General features: G+C 39.1%; 1 long non-coding RNA gene across 2 annotated transcripts; it reads right to left on the bottom strand.

Annotated features, from left to right (window-relative positions):
• Positions 1–4,564: 4,564 nt before the first annotated feature.
• LOC117241067 lies at positions 4,565–6,027 on the bottom strand. 2 transcript variants are annotated; one of them, XR_004494880.1, is made up of 4 exons: positions 6,010–6,027; positions 5,779–5,938; positions 4,845–4,934; positions 4,565–4,741 (listed from the first exon to the last, which is right to left on the bottom strand). It is a non-coding gene; the product is annotated as an uncharacterized LOC117241067 (long non-coding RNA). The 2 variants fall into 2 exon arrangements; XR_004494879.1 differs by lacking the exon at positions 6,010–6,027 and having other exon boundaries at positions 5,779–5,972.
• Between the last annotated feature and the right edge of the window lie 6,945 nt (positions 6,028–12,972).

Raw genomic sequence — 12,972 nt, 5'->3', positions numbered from 1 at the left:
ATTGTGTTCTTTTATTTTGTTTTTAATTTCCTTTGCAAGTTTATTTAGGTGTTTTTTATTTTCTTTTGATTTATGTTTTTGCCATTTTGCTTTCGCTTTTCTTTTTTCTCTAATTATTTCGAGGATGTCTGGCGGAATTATTTTTGTTTGTCTATTGGTTGGTTCAGGTATAGTGGTTGCCCATGTTGCTTCTTGGATAGTTTCTGTAAGTGTTGTTACTGCTTGTTCTATGTGTTCAGGTGTTTTCAATGGGATGTTACACTTGATTTTGTTCTCAATTATTTCTTTAAATGTTTGCCATTTGGTGGTATTATTGCATAGTGTCTCTGAATTGTTATAAAGTATTGGCTTGTTTCTGTATGTAATAATTACGGGTGTATGATCGGAGCTAAGCTCAAGACTGGGTGCTATATATAGTTTATTTGCATTTAGTCCCTTTGTAACTGCAAAATCAAATAGGTCAGGTATTTTGCTCAGGTCTGTCGGCCAGTATGTCGGTCTTCCTGTGGATAATATATTGAGGTTATTGTTTCTAATGTATTTTTCCAAGGTTCTACCTCGAGGTATAGTAATTCTTGATCCCCACAGCGTGTGCTTTGAATTATAGTCTCCCGCTGCAATATACTTGTATTTAAATGAAAGTACTCTTCCCACATTTGTGATGTAATTTTGTGTCGCGGTGGTACATATACTACTGACAACTGTAAATAGTTGCTGCTAGTTTGTACTGTAACGGTGGTTGCTTGGATATATTCCTTACAAACTTGACTGTGTAAATGATGTTTAATGTCGTTTCTTATTATTACTGCGGTCCCTCCGTGTGCTTTTCCTGAGGGATGCTTGGTATCATATATGGTGTAGTACGGTATTTTTAAATAGTTTTTTTATAGTGAAGTGTGTTTCTGAAACAAGTAGTATATCGATATTATTATTGTACAGGACTGTTTTAGTTTCTAGGGCCCTTTGTTGTAGGCCGTTAGAGTTCCAGGCTGCTATTTTAAGCGTGTCCATTTTTATTTTTTGCTTAGCGTGTTTGTGAGTAGTTGTAGCATGAGTGTGATTTGTTGCGTTTGCTGTTTAAGGACTGCGTTTTGTTGACTTATCATTTTTGCTAACATTTCCGTATTTTTAATGGATAGCTTTATCAGTTCTTTGATTTCTGTAGCGTCGTCGATGTTATTGTTCTGGTTTTGATTATCTAAGGGTGTTGACTGTTTGGCTACTTGCGCGTAGCTTCGACTACCAAAGGTGTTGGTATTATTATGGTATTCATGGTTGGTATTCATTACATGCTGTATGTTTATTGATGTTTCAGTTACTGTGCTATCGTGATGTGTGTGAGAGTTAGTGTATATCCTGTTACGAAGCGGCGGAAGAAGTTTACCTTGAAGTTATTTTCTGACTAAACAGCCTTTGTAACTAGCTGGGTGATTTCCACCGCAATTGTAACATTTTACATCATTTATTTTTCCCGTATGTGGGCAGTCCACTGTTAGGTGCTTTCCTGAGCATTTGACACACGCCGGGTTCCTGTTGCAGTAATTTTTTGTGTGTCCATATTGTTGACACCGCATGCATTGTGGTATGTCTTTTTTGTGTCTGGGTAGCTGATCTGTAATTATTGTGTTTAAAATTTTTTTAATTTCGAAAATTTCCTTGTTGTTATTTTTAGGTTCAGGCTCTATTAAAAATAGCGGCAGTGATTGCTTCGTATCGTACCTTGTCATATTGTTTATAGTTCTTGTTTGGTGGCCAATTTTTGCTAATTCGTCACTTAGTTTTTTTGTGTTAGTTTTTGGATGCAGTCCTCTTATAACTACTTTGTAGCTCCTTTCCGTTTTGAGCTGGTACGTGTGGTATATAGCATTTTTCTCTTAATTCTTTTATCATTTGCCTATAACTTTCTGGGGTGTTTGTTTGTATTTTTACTTGTTCTAGTTTTATTTGTTTTATTATGTAGTTTTTCTTCCCGACTATATCGTTTAATCGATCTATAAGCGGGTCTATTATCTGGGCCTCGACAAATATTGGTGGTGGTTTTGTAGTGTTCGTTGATTTAGTTGTGTTTTTGGTTGTTGGGTCGTTGTCTATTTCTTCCGTAAGTGAACTGAAGGAGTTTCTTAGTCGGGTCGAATTTCTGTAACATATTAACTGTATTCATCGCTAAATAATTTGTGACGTTTATATTATTACATTCATTATTGTTAAATGTACATGCTATATTAACCTGTTAATACAGTGTTAAATTCATTGGACTACCTCTGTTATCTTAATCAAAACAGAGGAACGACTATTTCGCAGCGTCGATTAGCAGAATCGTAGCGAGAATTTTTACGCCTCTTGCTCACGCGTTTTCCTCGCCGCCGCGTCTCTCCGCGAACGGTCGTAACACCATATAAGTACTTGAAGGAACTAACGAATATAATGTAATTTTAATTACGAATCTTTTAATTAAAAGCTACCTTACTAATTTTAATATTATGGAAATAGTTCTTCAATGAATAGGAGTTCTTCAATGATCTCCACTTTCCAAATATATTCTTCCGATTTTAAATAATCTTTTCTCATTAACTTATTGATTTCCTCTCGTAGCTCCAAAACATTCTGTTTAAATCAAGAGATCATGCATGAGTAGTCTATAAATTCTGCAATAACTTCTTTAAATTGTAGATATTTTTCATGCAAAATGAAATCATAACGTTTTACACGTCATCCTATCACTACACTGAAAACACACAAACCCCTATCTATCTTTTTCTGTTTTCTGTGACCTGCACTATATTTATGTATTTACATGTCGGGTTATCATTAGAGTTAGGGACGTATACTGGACCTTCTCGCGAATTGGCCATCGTTGTGATGTGCTAGAGATGATATTTACTGATACAAATGTAATTATTACAGAGTGTGACAAGTAATAACAGCGGTTGGATGATCGAGATGTCGATGAATGAAATGAATTTAGCTTCGATAACGAATCCACGGCCAACGGGATGACGAATGCGACGTGATACACGATCCGGGTATGACTCAACGTACAAGTAGAACTTAACTGAATGAACTGAATCGCAGTCCAAGTGGAACTGCCCTTATATATTACTCCCCGTACCTCTCGGGTCAATTTCTGTTTTTAAGGGGGTATTCTAATCTAGAGGCATGAATTTCGGGCGATTTTTGAAGCTCTGTACAAACGAAACAAAAAATATTTTTACTATCCATTTTTTAGCATTTGTTTATTGATACTTTAAGAGTATATAAAAAATTAACTGAAAAAATCTCAAAATTCAAGTTATGAACTGGCAAAGTGGGGGGTCTAAAAAAAAAGGGTGTCCTGGCGTGCATGATTTCAACCCTCCTGGTCATCTAAAGCAAAAAAGCCGAACGGATTCTTAATTAGTATAGATGCGGCTATAGCACGAACCTTGAAAAAGTCAAAATAATATTTTTTCACAAAATGGCGGCTATCTGAAAAAAGTTTCCTTTTTGGCATGTTTTTTGGGCAATTCCGAATTTTTAAAAATTAGTAAAATTAAAAATTTTGATCTTAGCGTGGTTGAGTCGATAGAGGAATGTATAAAACATATTCACACCAAGTTTCAAATAAATCCGTTCATTAGAACTTGAGTTATCGTGCAGGCCAACTCGAAAAAGTACTTTCGAGCAAAACGCGTTTAAAGTTTTGAGACAAGTTTACGGACAACGTCTACCATCTATTGTTCATTTGTTCTGGTCGGACCGGAGCAGATGCTAATTGAAATTTTGAACAATCCTTTTAAGGGCATATTTTTGAATGTCTAAGCATTGGAAATATGAAAAAATTTCGATTTTTTCAAAATTGTAGACTAGAATACCCCCTTAAGGAGGGCCATATAATTATTTCATACCTCTGTTAGGTATACGCCTCTCCCATGACCGTGGCTCAAATCAGTGACCCATTATATCACTTCGAGCCCCAGCCCACTGTCATAAACCTCGGGCACCCATAGTCGGATTACAATCAGAATCAGAATTAAAGCAACAACTCCGAAGACGATACAGAAATCAAAGAAATGCTAAAACAATCCATTAAAGGTGCGGAGATATTAAGAAAAATGGTAAGTGAGCTAAACACAATACTAAGGCAACAAGTACAACAAACACCAGTCATGTTACAACTACTCACAAACTTGCTAAGTAAACAATAAAAATGGACATGCGTATGTCACGTGCCGCGCTATGCACGTGCCGTAACGAAAAAACGGAAAACCGCAATATATAAATAACGCGAGTGAGAATTCGAATATTAAAAACGAACGAACGATACAACGAAATGGAAATTTTTTAATAAAAGATTAATTAAATGTGGTCATATACAGTGAATTAGTATACGAGGCAAATAACAGATAATAAAATGAAATAGGTACTCTAACGAAATAGTAAATATAAAGAGTACAACATAACGTATAATTTCATAATTCGACTAAGGATAAACTATGAAGAACCAATTAACCAAAAGTGACTCGCAAATTAATTAATAAAACACGACATAATACTATATTCAATCAGGATAACCTACAATTCCAGGCACTATTGTCAGAATCCACACACGAAACGTCAAGATTAAAGTAAAAGGGATTCCACGAACAATACACTCGAACAAGTAACACAATCGAAACAGACCACAAGAACGATTTCAAGAGACAACGGAGTACGGTAGTATATGGAACAACACTGCTTGTCGAATACTGCAGATAGTGGTAACCTAAAAGGAAAAAGGAAAATTACTAAGCGTGTTCTAACTATTACTTAAATATAAAATGTGTTATTCATAAAAATAATTACAAAACAGTGGAAGTGAAAAGTACCTCGTGAACAATTACTCATCGTAGAAGGAAGTGTATATGCGAAAACAGGTTATGTATCCATATCCGTAGAACATAATCTACGGCAGCCAGCTGAAACAAATGTAGGAATTAACTTTAATAGATTCGATGCAAAACATAATACTACTAAATGTTTAGAACAATATTGTGCCTAAACCAAAGGAAGTGTGACACTGCTTATCGAATCATGCAGATAGTACAAACCTAAAAGGAAAAGGAAAATTATCATGTGCGTTCTAACCATCATTTAAATACACAACATGTTAATTCAATAAAATAATTAAAAGCAGTGAAAGTTAAAAGCACCTAGTGCACAATCAATCATCGTACATGCAGGAATTTCGCAGAAACAAGTTGTGGACTCACTCCGTAGAACATAGTATACGACTGTCAGCAGAAACGAATGAATGAACTAACCTCAATTGCCTTAATATATATGGAAGAGAATAATACTATTAAAGACTTGCAATAATATTTCAATTAAACTAAATGAAGCACGATAACCATCAATAATTGATGCTCGACAACAGACTTACAGTTCGCTAATGGAAAATAAAACCGAGAAAATCAAGAAAATTAATGACATTATAACGAAACAACTCAGCGTTGACATAGCGGTCTTTAATAAGAAGAAATAAAATCAGTTAATAAGTGCAGGAAGAGTTAAGAAATAACTAAGATAGGTTAAGTGAGTGACAACGATAATTTACTACTCACATCGAAGAAGTTTATACAAGGGTCAACGCAGTTATGAGAAACCAACTACCAAATTGGAGTAAATGTAATACGAAGAATCGAAGTTGATACTAGTGGAATGATCAAGAAGACGTGAGAAAATTGGAAAGTCGAGAATTAGTGACATTATAACAAACGATTCAACACCGACGGAATGGTCTTAGCAAACAAGAAATGGTACCTTATAAGTTAACGAGGTTTGTATGCAACCAATCATCGTTAAAGGAAGCGTGCACGCAGGAACTCCACGAGAATGGGCTATGGATCCAACTTTGCAAAACATAATACACGACAGTATGAAGGTATCGAAGGTAATAAATATCTAGGTAACCAATCATAACCTAAAAAGGGGAAGAATGTTGTAAACCATCTTGGAATAGAAATTGATAATAATAAGAAGCTTGTTAGTCACATCGGAAGATATACATTAAAGCTGACGCAGTTGCAAGAAGCCTACTACCAAACTTAAGTGAATACTTATGGAATGTGTTTATTCGACCAATCGCGGGGAGACGTAGTCGCTAGGAGAGACGTCAACGGGAGTCGTAAATTCCCGTTACGATTATAACAATCGACACCACGACTTGATCGATCCCCTGATTTCCGTTGAGATAATAGGGATGATTGAGTTTGTATAACACTGTGATTCACAGAATTATAAATTATATATTTCCAACACTTAGATCACACTGATGAGCATAGATAGATAGATAATCACTTATCGTACGAAGATAAGATAGATATGTCCGTTAGAGCAGGGCTCTTATAATTGGATTTAATGTATTAGTGGACGTAGCACTATAAGATATTTAGGAGAGGAAATATATGCTCGACAATACCGAGACCGACTCTCGCGTTATGCTTAGACTGCCCCGATAGGCATTGGCGTTAGATTTAGTAGTTGACTTTTCCAACGATGTAGTTGAGTGACGATGCTGTGTCGGAGGAAAGCTAAGGATGGGTGTGTCTAGCGCACGGGACCATCGGATTTGTTGGTGACGATTTTAGTTAGGAGAGTGAGGGAATAGGCTTCGTTGTTAATTGATTAAACGAAGGGTCTTAACCGCCCTCGAGAGAAAGTGGTTAGTGGGAGGAAAGTTGCAGCATACGTGAGAAAAACTAACTTTCCCTTGTCAAGCCGTGGTAGATAATAGTCTTTAGAAATTCTTCGGAAACAGACGTTTGTTTGGTTTGAAGGAGTTCTACTAGGAAATTCCTGAGATTTATGGAAGATACTTAAGGCTATTGAGGGTACGCCGTACGGAAGAGCGGACATCTGGTGTCCGTCTGGCCCGCGGTGTGTGACCTGGGCTAGGCAGAGGGTCGCCCGGCGTAATAGAATGCCTGAACCAGATACTACCGAAACAGTCAAGACGGCAACAGGGAACTGGAAAACCAAGGAAATATTGTGACATTATAACAACACAATTCGATGCTGACGAAGCGATCTTAGCAAAGAAGATAGTGGACGGACTCGTTTACTATACAGATATTTACAAAATATAGTGTTTTATATATATCTATATGTCGGTGATGAAAGGAAAACCGGAGCCTTCCCTTTGCAATTTTGGGAAAGTCTTCTCATGCTTTAGCCCAGATTTTATCGTAGCTGTAATTAAGCAATTGTTGTCATTTGTAATTGTTTGATATTTGTGATAGCGAAAGTGGGTTCGAGGTGACAACTGGTCGCCGAACGTAGCCACGGTCACGGGATAAACGTTTTGCCTGACGAAGGTGTGGATCGGTTGTATTGTTCTCCCTAGAAATCACATAGAATTGTACTTTGGAGATGTCGATATAATGGGACACACGTTGTATTAGGAATCAAACTCCAGATAGAAACTGCCTAGCAACGGCGTTTGGATCTTTCTCGATGCTTCCAGCGAGCATATAACAAACTCTTGGCAGAAGCTGCCTAGCAACGGCTATTGGAACCTTCTCGATGCCTCCAGCGAGCATATAACAAACAAATGCAGTCGTACAGTGAAAAAGATTTTCATCAGATATTCATTCGTGTGGTAGCCTTGGAAAGTGATACAAGAGGCAGTTTACCGAGCGTCTCAACAATCGTATTTTTTGTGTCTAAAATTATTCTACGCATAGTAAAGAATTATCCCGTTGACTGTGGATTCGTTTGAACTCAAGAACATTGTTAATAGCGTTTATTAAACTCATTATTCGTTAAACTTATTATTCTTTAATCTAATCATTAGTTAAACTTATTGTTTGTTAATCTTATTATTCATTAAACTCAATACTCATAATATTTTGTAAAATCTTATATATACGCGTAAATATAATCTCTGTTTTGTAAAGCGATGGCTAATTCAAACGAAGAATCGTTACGCGCTTTAAATTCTAATGTTTACCCGACATATATTTTTGTAAAGATTATAGTTGGGTTTATTGGCGGATGAGATGAAAATTGCTGGAAAAGAACGATTGATATAGTCGTAATGCGAGGAATGAGAAATATTGGTACATCTCAACTCTTGTCCGTCTCGGGCGTTAGTGGCTTTGCATTAGAAATAAATTCGTCATGTCCTCACTGATAATTATTTTAAAATATGATATCGCGATTGATTGTGAAATTACAAGTCAAAGCTGTGACGTAGTGTTACACAAAATAGCCTCGCTATATCTAAGACAAATAATTAATGCCTGTAATAAAACCCTCGAAGACGAGATCGGTGTTAATGAAGTGACAATGGCGTGCGGGGTAGTGATAAAAGTCGATTAATCTTTCTTTTCGAAAATTCGAAGATTCACTCGGTGCGGGTTTCCTACGTACTCGCGTAAATACAGGCCAGTTAGAACTACAATTGAGCGATCCTAACATTGCCGTACAAAGAAGTCCTAATAGACTTCGCGAGAAAGAGCGCAGAAGAGTACGTGAGAGAATAAGCCAATTTATTAGAGCCAACTATCATAAGGCCTAGTAACTCGCCGTTCGCGAGCCCTATGTTACTCGCGCAGACAAAAGATGGTTCAGATAGATGATTGGTAGATTTTCGAGAACTAAATGAAAATACGGCCCCGGGTCGTTATTCTTTACCCCTTATTGCGGATCAAGTCGCGAGATTGCAAAAGCAAGATATTTTATTAGTCCGGGCATGGCCAACGGGTTTCACCAAACCCTTATTCATCCTAACTCGAGGGAATATACGGCATTGCTCACCCTCGTTGGACGATTTGGACAATAAGTTATCGTTTTCTTCAAACTCTTTTGTGCTGTTGTTCGGTCCATTCGACGTCTTTTATTTGCATAGCATGGTTGCGTGCGCGTCTAGTGTTTCTTTCGGAACCGTTGTTCCGAAAGGCGATATTACGCTGACGTCATCGAAACAAGGATTTTGCATTTTTGACAACCCTAATAATTTTGCAACTAATACTTGTCTGAATATTCTAATTTCTTCCTGGCTGCAAGTCTTTTTAAACCATCAAAGCGCTTACCATAGAAATCCTCGGAAGTAGTCGCATGCCAAGTCTTCTGTACCATTTGATCCCTTTTCTAATTTTGGTGACATAAGAAAGCATTTAGTCAGAGTGAGCGGTACCACACTTTTCTCCATGGCACTCGATAGCGGCTTGTGATTTTAATGTTGCGAACCAACGAAACGAGAGATCATTCTTGAGATTCCCTTGAAAACACGTAGGGCAGCCAACGTGCCATTCGTACGTTACTGGTTATTTGCCGTAAATGCCGGATTTTCTTCTAAGTTTTCTAAAGGCTCTTTCCCAAACATATCGATACTCGATTTGGGACATGTAACTCATAACGGAGAGGTCCGTCCCAATCCGGGTAAAATACAAACCTTGAGTTCTTTACCTGAACCAACGACCGTCACACAGCATAACCAGTTCGTGGGCTTAGTCTTTTATTGCCGAAAATTCGTCCCTAAATCTTCACAGGTAACGAAACCCATGTATGCACTTACTTCCAGTAATAAAACATAACTTGGACGGATAGGCATAAAGAAATAAGGCAGAAGGTAATTTCGGCCCTGACCGACGCGCCGGTGTGAATGGTATTTGACCCGAACTATCCGATAGAACTTCATATCGACGCTAGTTCGGATGGATATGAGGTTATTTTAATGCACAAGACGGAAGATAACAATAGAGTAATAGAATATGACAGTATAAGAACTAGCCCTGCGGGATCTAAGTATCATTCATATGGACTACGGACGTTAGCAGTTGTTAAGCGCTATTAAACATTTCCGCTACTAATTACATGACAGAGAATTTCTTGTTGTCACTGGTTGCAGTTCCGTGAAGGCATCTGATAATAAGGTGAAACTTACTTACAAACTTGTAATGTTGACATTGTGTATCGAGGAGGTAAATGAATGGCTCACTTAGATTTCTTTCCGCGAAATCCCATAGACATTGATCATAGTCAAAGTCATAGTCATAGTCAAAGTCAAGGAGAAGAAATTAATCTGACCGAGATCTCAGAAGACTGGCTGTTAACGGAATAACGTCGGGACCCTCAAATTTCAGAAATCGTCACTAAACTACAAAATGATGAGCTCGCGGAAGATGTCGCAAACGCGTATGAATTACGACCTGGTACCGTTTATCGTGAAGGACAAAGAAAAGGCAGGACTCTCTCCTTGCCCATTGCCCCAAGAGGTTTTAGGTGGTCCGTCATTAACCATGTGCAACAGTCGATTATGCACTTAGGTTGGGATAAAACGCTTGAGAAACTGTACGAGTATTACAGGTTCGAAGGAATGGCGAAATATGTTCGTAAATTCGTTGAGAACTGTCATGCTCGTCGAGCTTCGAAGGCTAGTTCAGGTAAAATACCAGCGGAACTACACCCTATTCCTAAGACCAGCATATCTTGGCATACAGTTCACGTGGACCTAACGGGCAAACTAAGCAGCAAGAGTGATTCGAAAGAATATGCCATTGTTTTGGCCGACGCCTTCACTAAATTCGCATACCTGCATCATACTCGTAAAATAGATTCCCTTAGTACCGTAAGGTACCTAAGTATGCTATATTTTTATTCGGCAGTCCTTGCCGGATAATAGCGGATCAAGGAAGACGTTTTACGGGCAAAGAATTTCAAGATTTTTGTCAAGGTAGACACATTAAACTCCACGAAATAGCAACCGATGCGAGTAGGGCCAAGGGACAGGTAGAGAGTACGATGCACGCGCTAAAGAGTATGTTTACAACGGCAGAAACGACCGGGCAGTCGTGGTAAGACGCGGCTGGGGAAATACAACTGGCCTTAAATTGTACCACCAACCGCGTAACTAAGTCGAGCCCATTAGCACTACTGATCGGCAAAGCAGTAAGACCTTAATGACCTGATAGTACCCGATAGTCTCGAAGAAAAGATAATAGACATCGCTGAAGTAAGGCAACAAGCCCTAAGGAACATAGAGACTGGTGCCACATACGACAAGGGCAGATTTGACAAAGGGAAAGCTAGAATAGTTCGGTTCAATCTTGGTGACCTTGTGTTACAAAAAAACGAAGAGAGAAATCAGACGAAGCTAGATCCCAAGTTCAGGGGCCCATTCGTGATAACAGATATTTTAGAAGGAGATCGGTATACGTTAGAAACCTTAGGCGGCAAAAGATCGTATAAAGACAGCTACGACAAACTAAGGAAAATGCCGGATAGTAGCGTTCCCGCTGAGTTGGACGTCTACGACGACGACAACGACGGTGACGATAACGATGCAAGTACACGGACCTCAGAGGATCATTGACACCACGTTGCGGTCGGACACCCAGTGTGGTGCCCCGCGCCTTCACAGTACGTCCACTGCGACCACCCGCGCCTCTGACCTGTCACCGTGACCTCCTGCGCATTTGTGGATACACTTGCGCCTCTGACCCGTCACGGTGACCTCCTGCGCACCAGCAATACGGTGGCCACCGGCGCCTGTGACCCGTCACTGTAACCTCCTGCGCATTTGTGGATACACCTGCGCCTCTGATCCGTCACAGTGACCTCTTGCGCCCCCACAATATGTCCAGTGCGATGCCCGGCGCCCCTCATACACCCAACGTAGCAAGATGACCCAACAAACTGAGACTCATCCGTGTACGAAATCGAAAATGATCCGTTGTGTTATTACATCCCGACTGGTAACTCACAGAATGCAACTAGCAGTTAGAATACAAACCATAACGATACAATCTCGTGGCCTCTTCTCTTTTCGGTTGCCAAACCCCCGAACGAAATCTGGTTGTTACACTGGACCCCTGGGCGTATTGGGATATTTAGTTAAGCCGAAAATCATGCCAGTTGCACTGAATCTAATAGAAGAATACACGATATTTTCGATACACCCGAGGACGGGTGATTGTCAGGATGGCCGTGTCGGAGAAGGAAAGACAGCGGGATTTCCCGTCCGGAATGTTGGGACAAACCCCAATACGCTAGTCCAGACTTTTACTATAGCCGCCCTTAAGTAATAAAAATAAGAAATAGTCTTAATGTTCCAATCTGACTTTATGACGATGGATTTGGGCTCGAAGTGACATGGCAGGTCACCGGACGTAGCCACGGTCACGGGAGGGACATGTACCTGGCAGAGGTATGAAATGATTATATGGCTCTCCTTAAAACAAAGATTAACCCGAGAAGCGGGGACAGGAGTATATAAGGGCAGCCTCTTTTGGATTGACGGAGTCAGAGTGAGAGTTAGCGCTAATCAGTTAGTTAGTGAGTCGTTGGACGATTGAGTTATCGGGAAGTTACCCGAATCGAGTAGCACGTTGATACGAGTCCTCCCGTGGACCGTGGATTCGTTGTCGAACCTGAATTCGCTGTCACCATCATTCCGACCATCCTATTACCGTTACTCGTAGCCTCTAGTAGTGTCCACATTCGCACTGATAGAGATTGGCTACGTTCGCGACGGTAAAGTTAAGTAAAGGTTCATCGAACGCCCACGTGCCAACCTGCCCCTCCGACATATAGCTTATTTATTTGTTTACACGAGCCGAACTAAGTTCCTTGGAATGAATAAATAAGTAATGGTGTGCCGTGTAATGAGGAGGCTGTAAGAGTTACGTGGCGATTAGTAGTTTGGAGTATGTAGTGGTGGGATTTAATATTTTAATATTTTATTTATTTTATTTATTCTTTTATTTTATTTTATTTTATTTATTTGTAATTTTGTATTTATTAACTAGTATTGTTTTATTTGTTTTATTTATTTATTATATATTATTTTAAATTATTTATTTATTTACTTATTATTACTACTTATTATTACTTACTGTTTCGACCGTTCGCGGAGAGACGCGATCGCGAGATAGCACGTCAACGAGAGTTGTAAGTTCCCGTTACGATTAAATAATCGACGCCACGAACTGATCGATCCCCTTATTTCGATTA

The sequence above is a fragment of the Bombus vosnesenskii genome, unplaced genomic scaffold (genome assembly GCF_011952255.1).
Source record: "Bombus vosnesenskii isolate JDL3184/JDL3185 unplaced genomic scaffold, Bvos_JDL3184-5_v1.1 scf7180000015241, whole genome shotgun sequence".
Taxonomy (NCBI): Eukaryota; Metazoa; Arthropoda; class Insecta; order Hymenoptera; family Apidae; genus Bombus; species Bombus vosnesenskii.
Note: the sequence above shows the minus strand (reverse complement) of the source record. Positions and strands in the feature narration are given on the sequence as shown.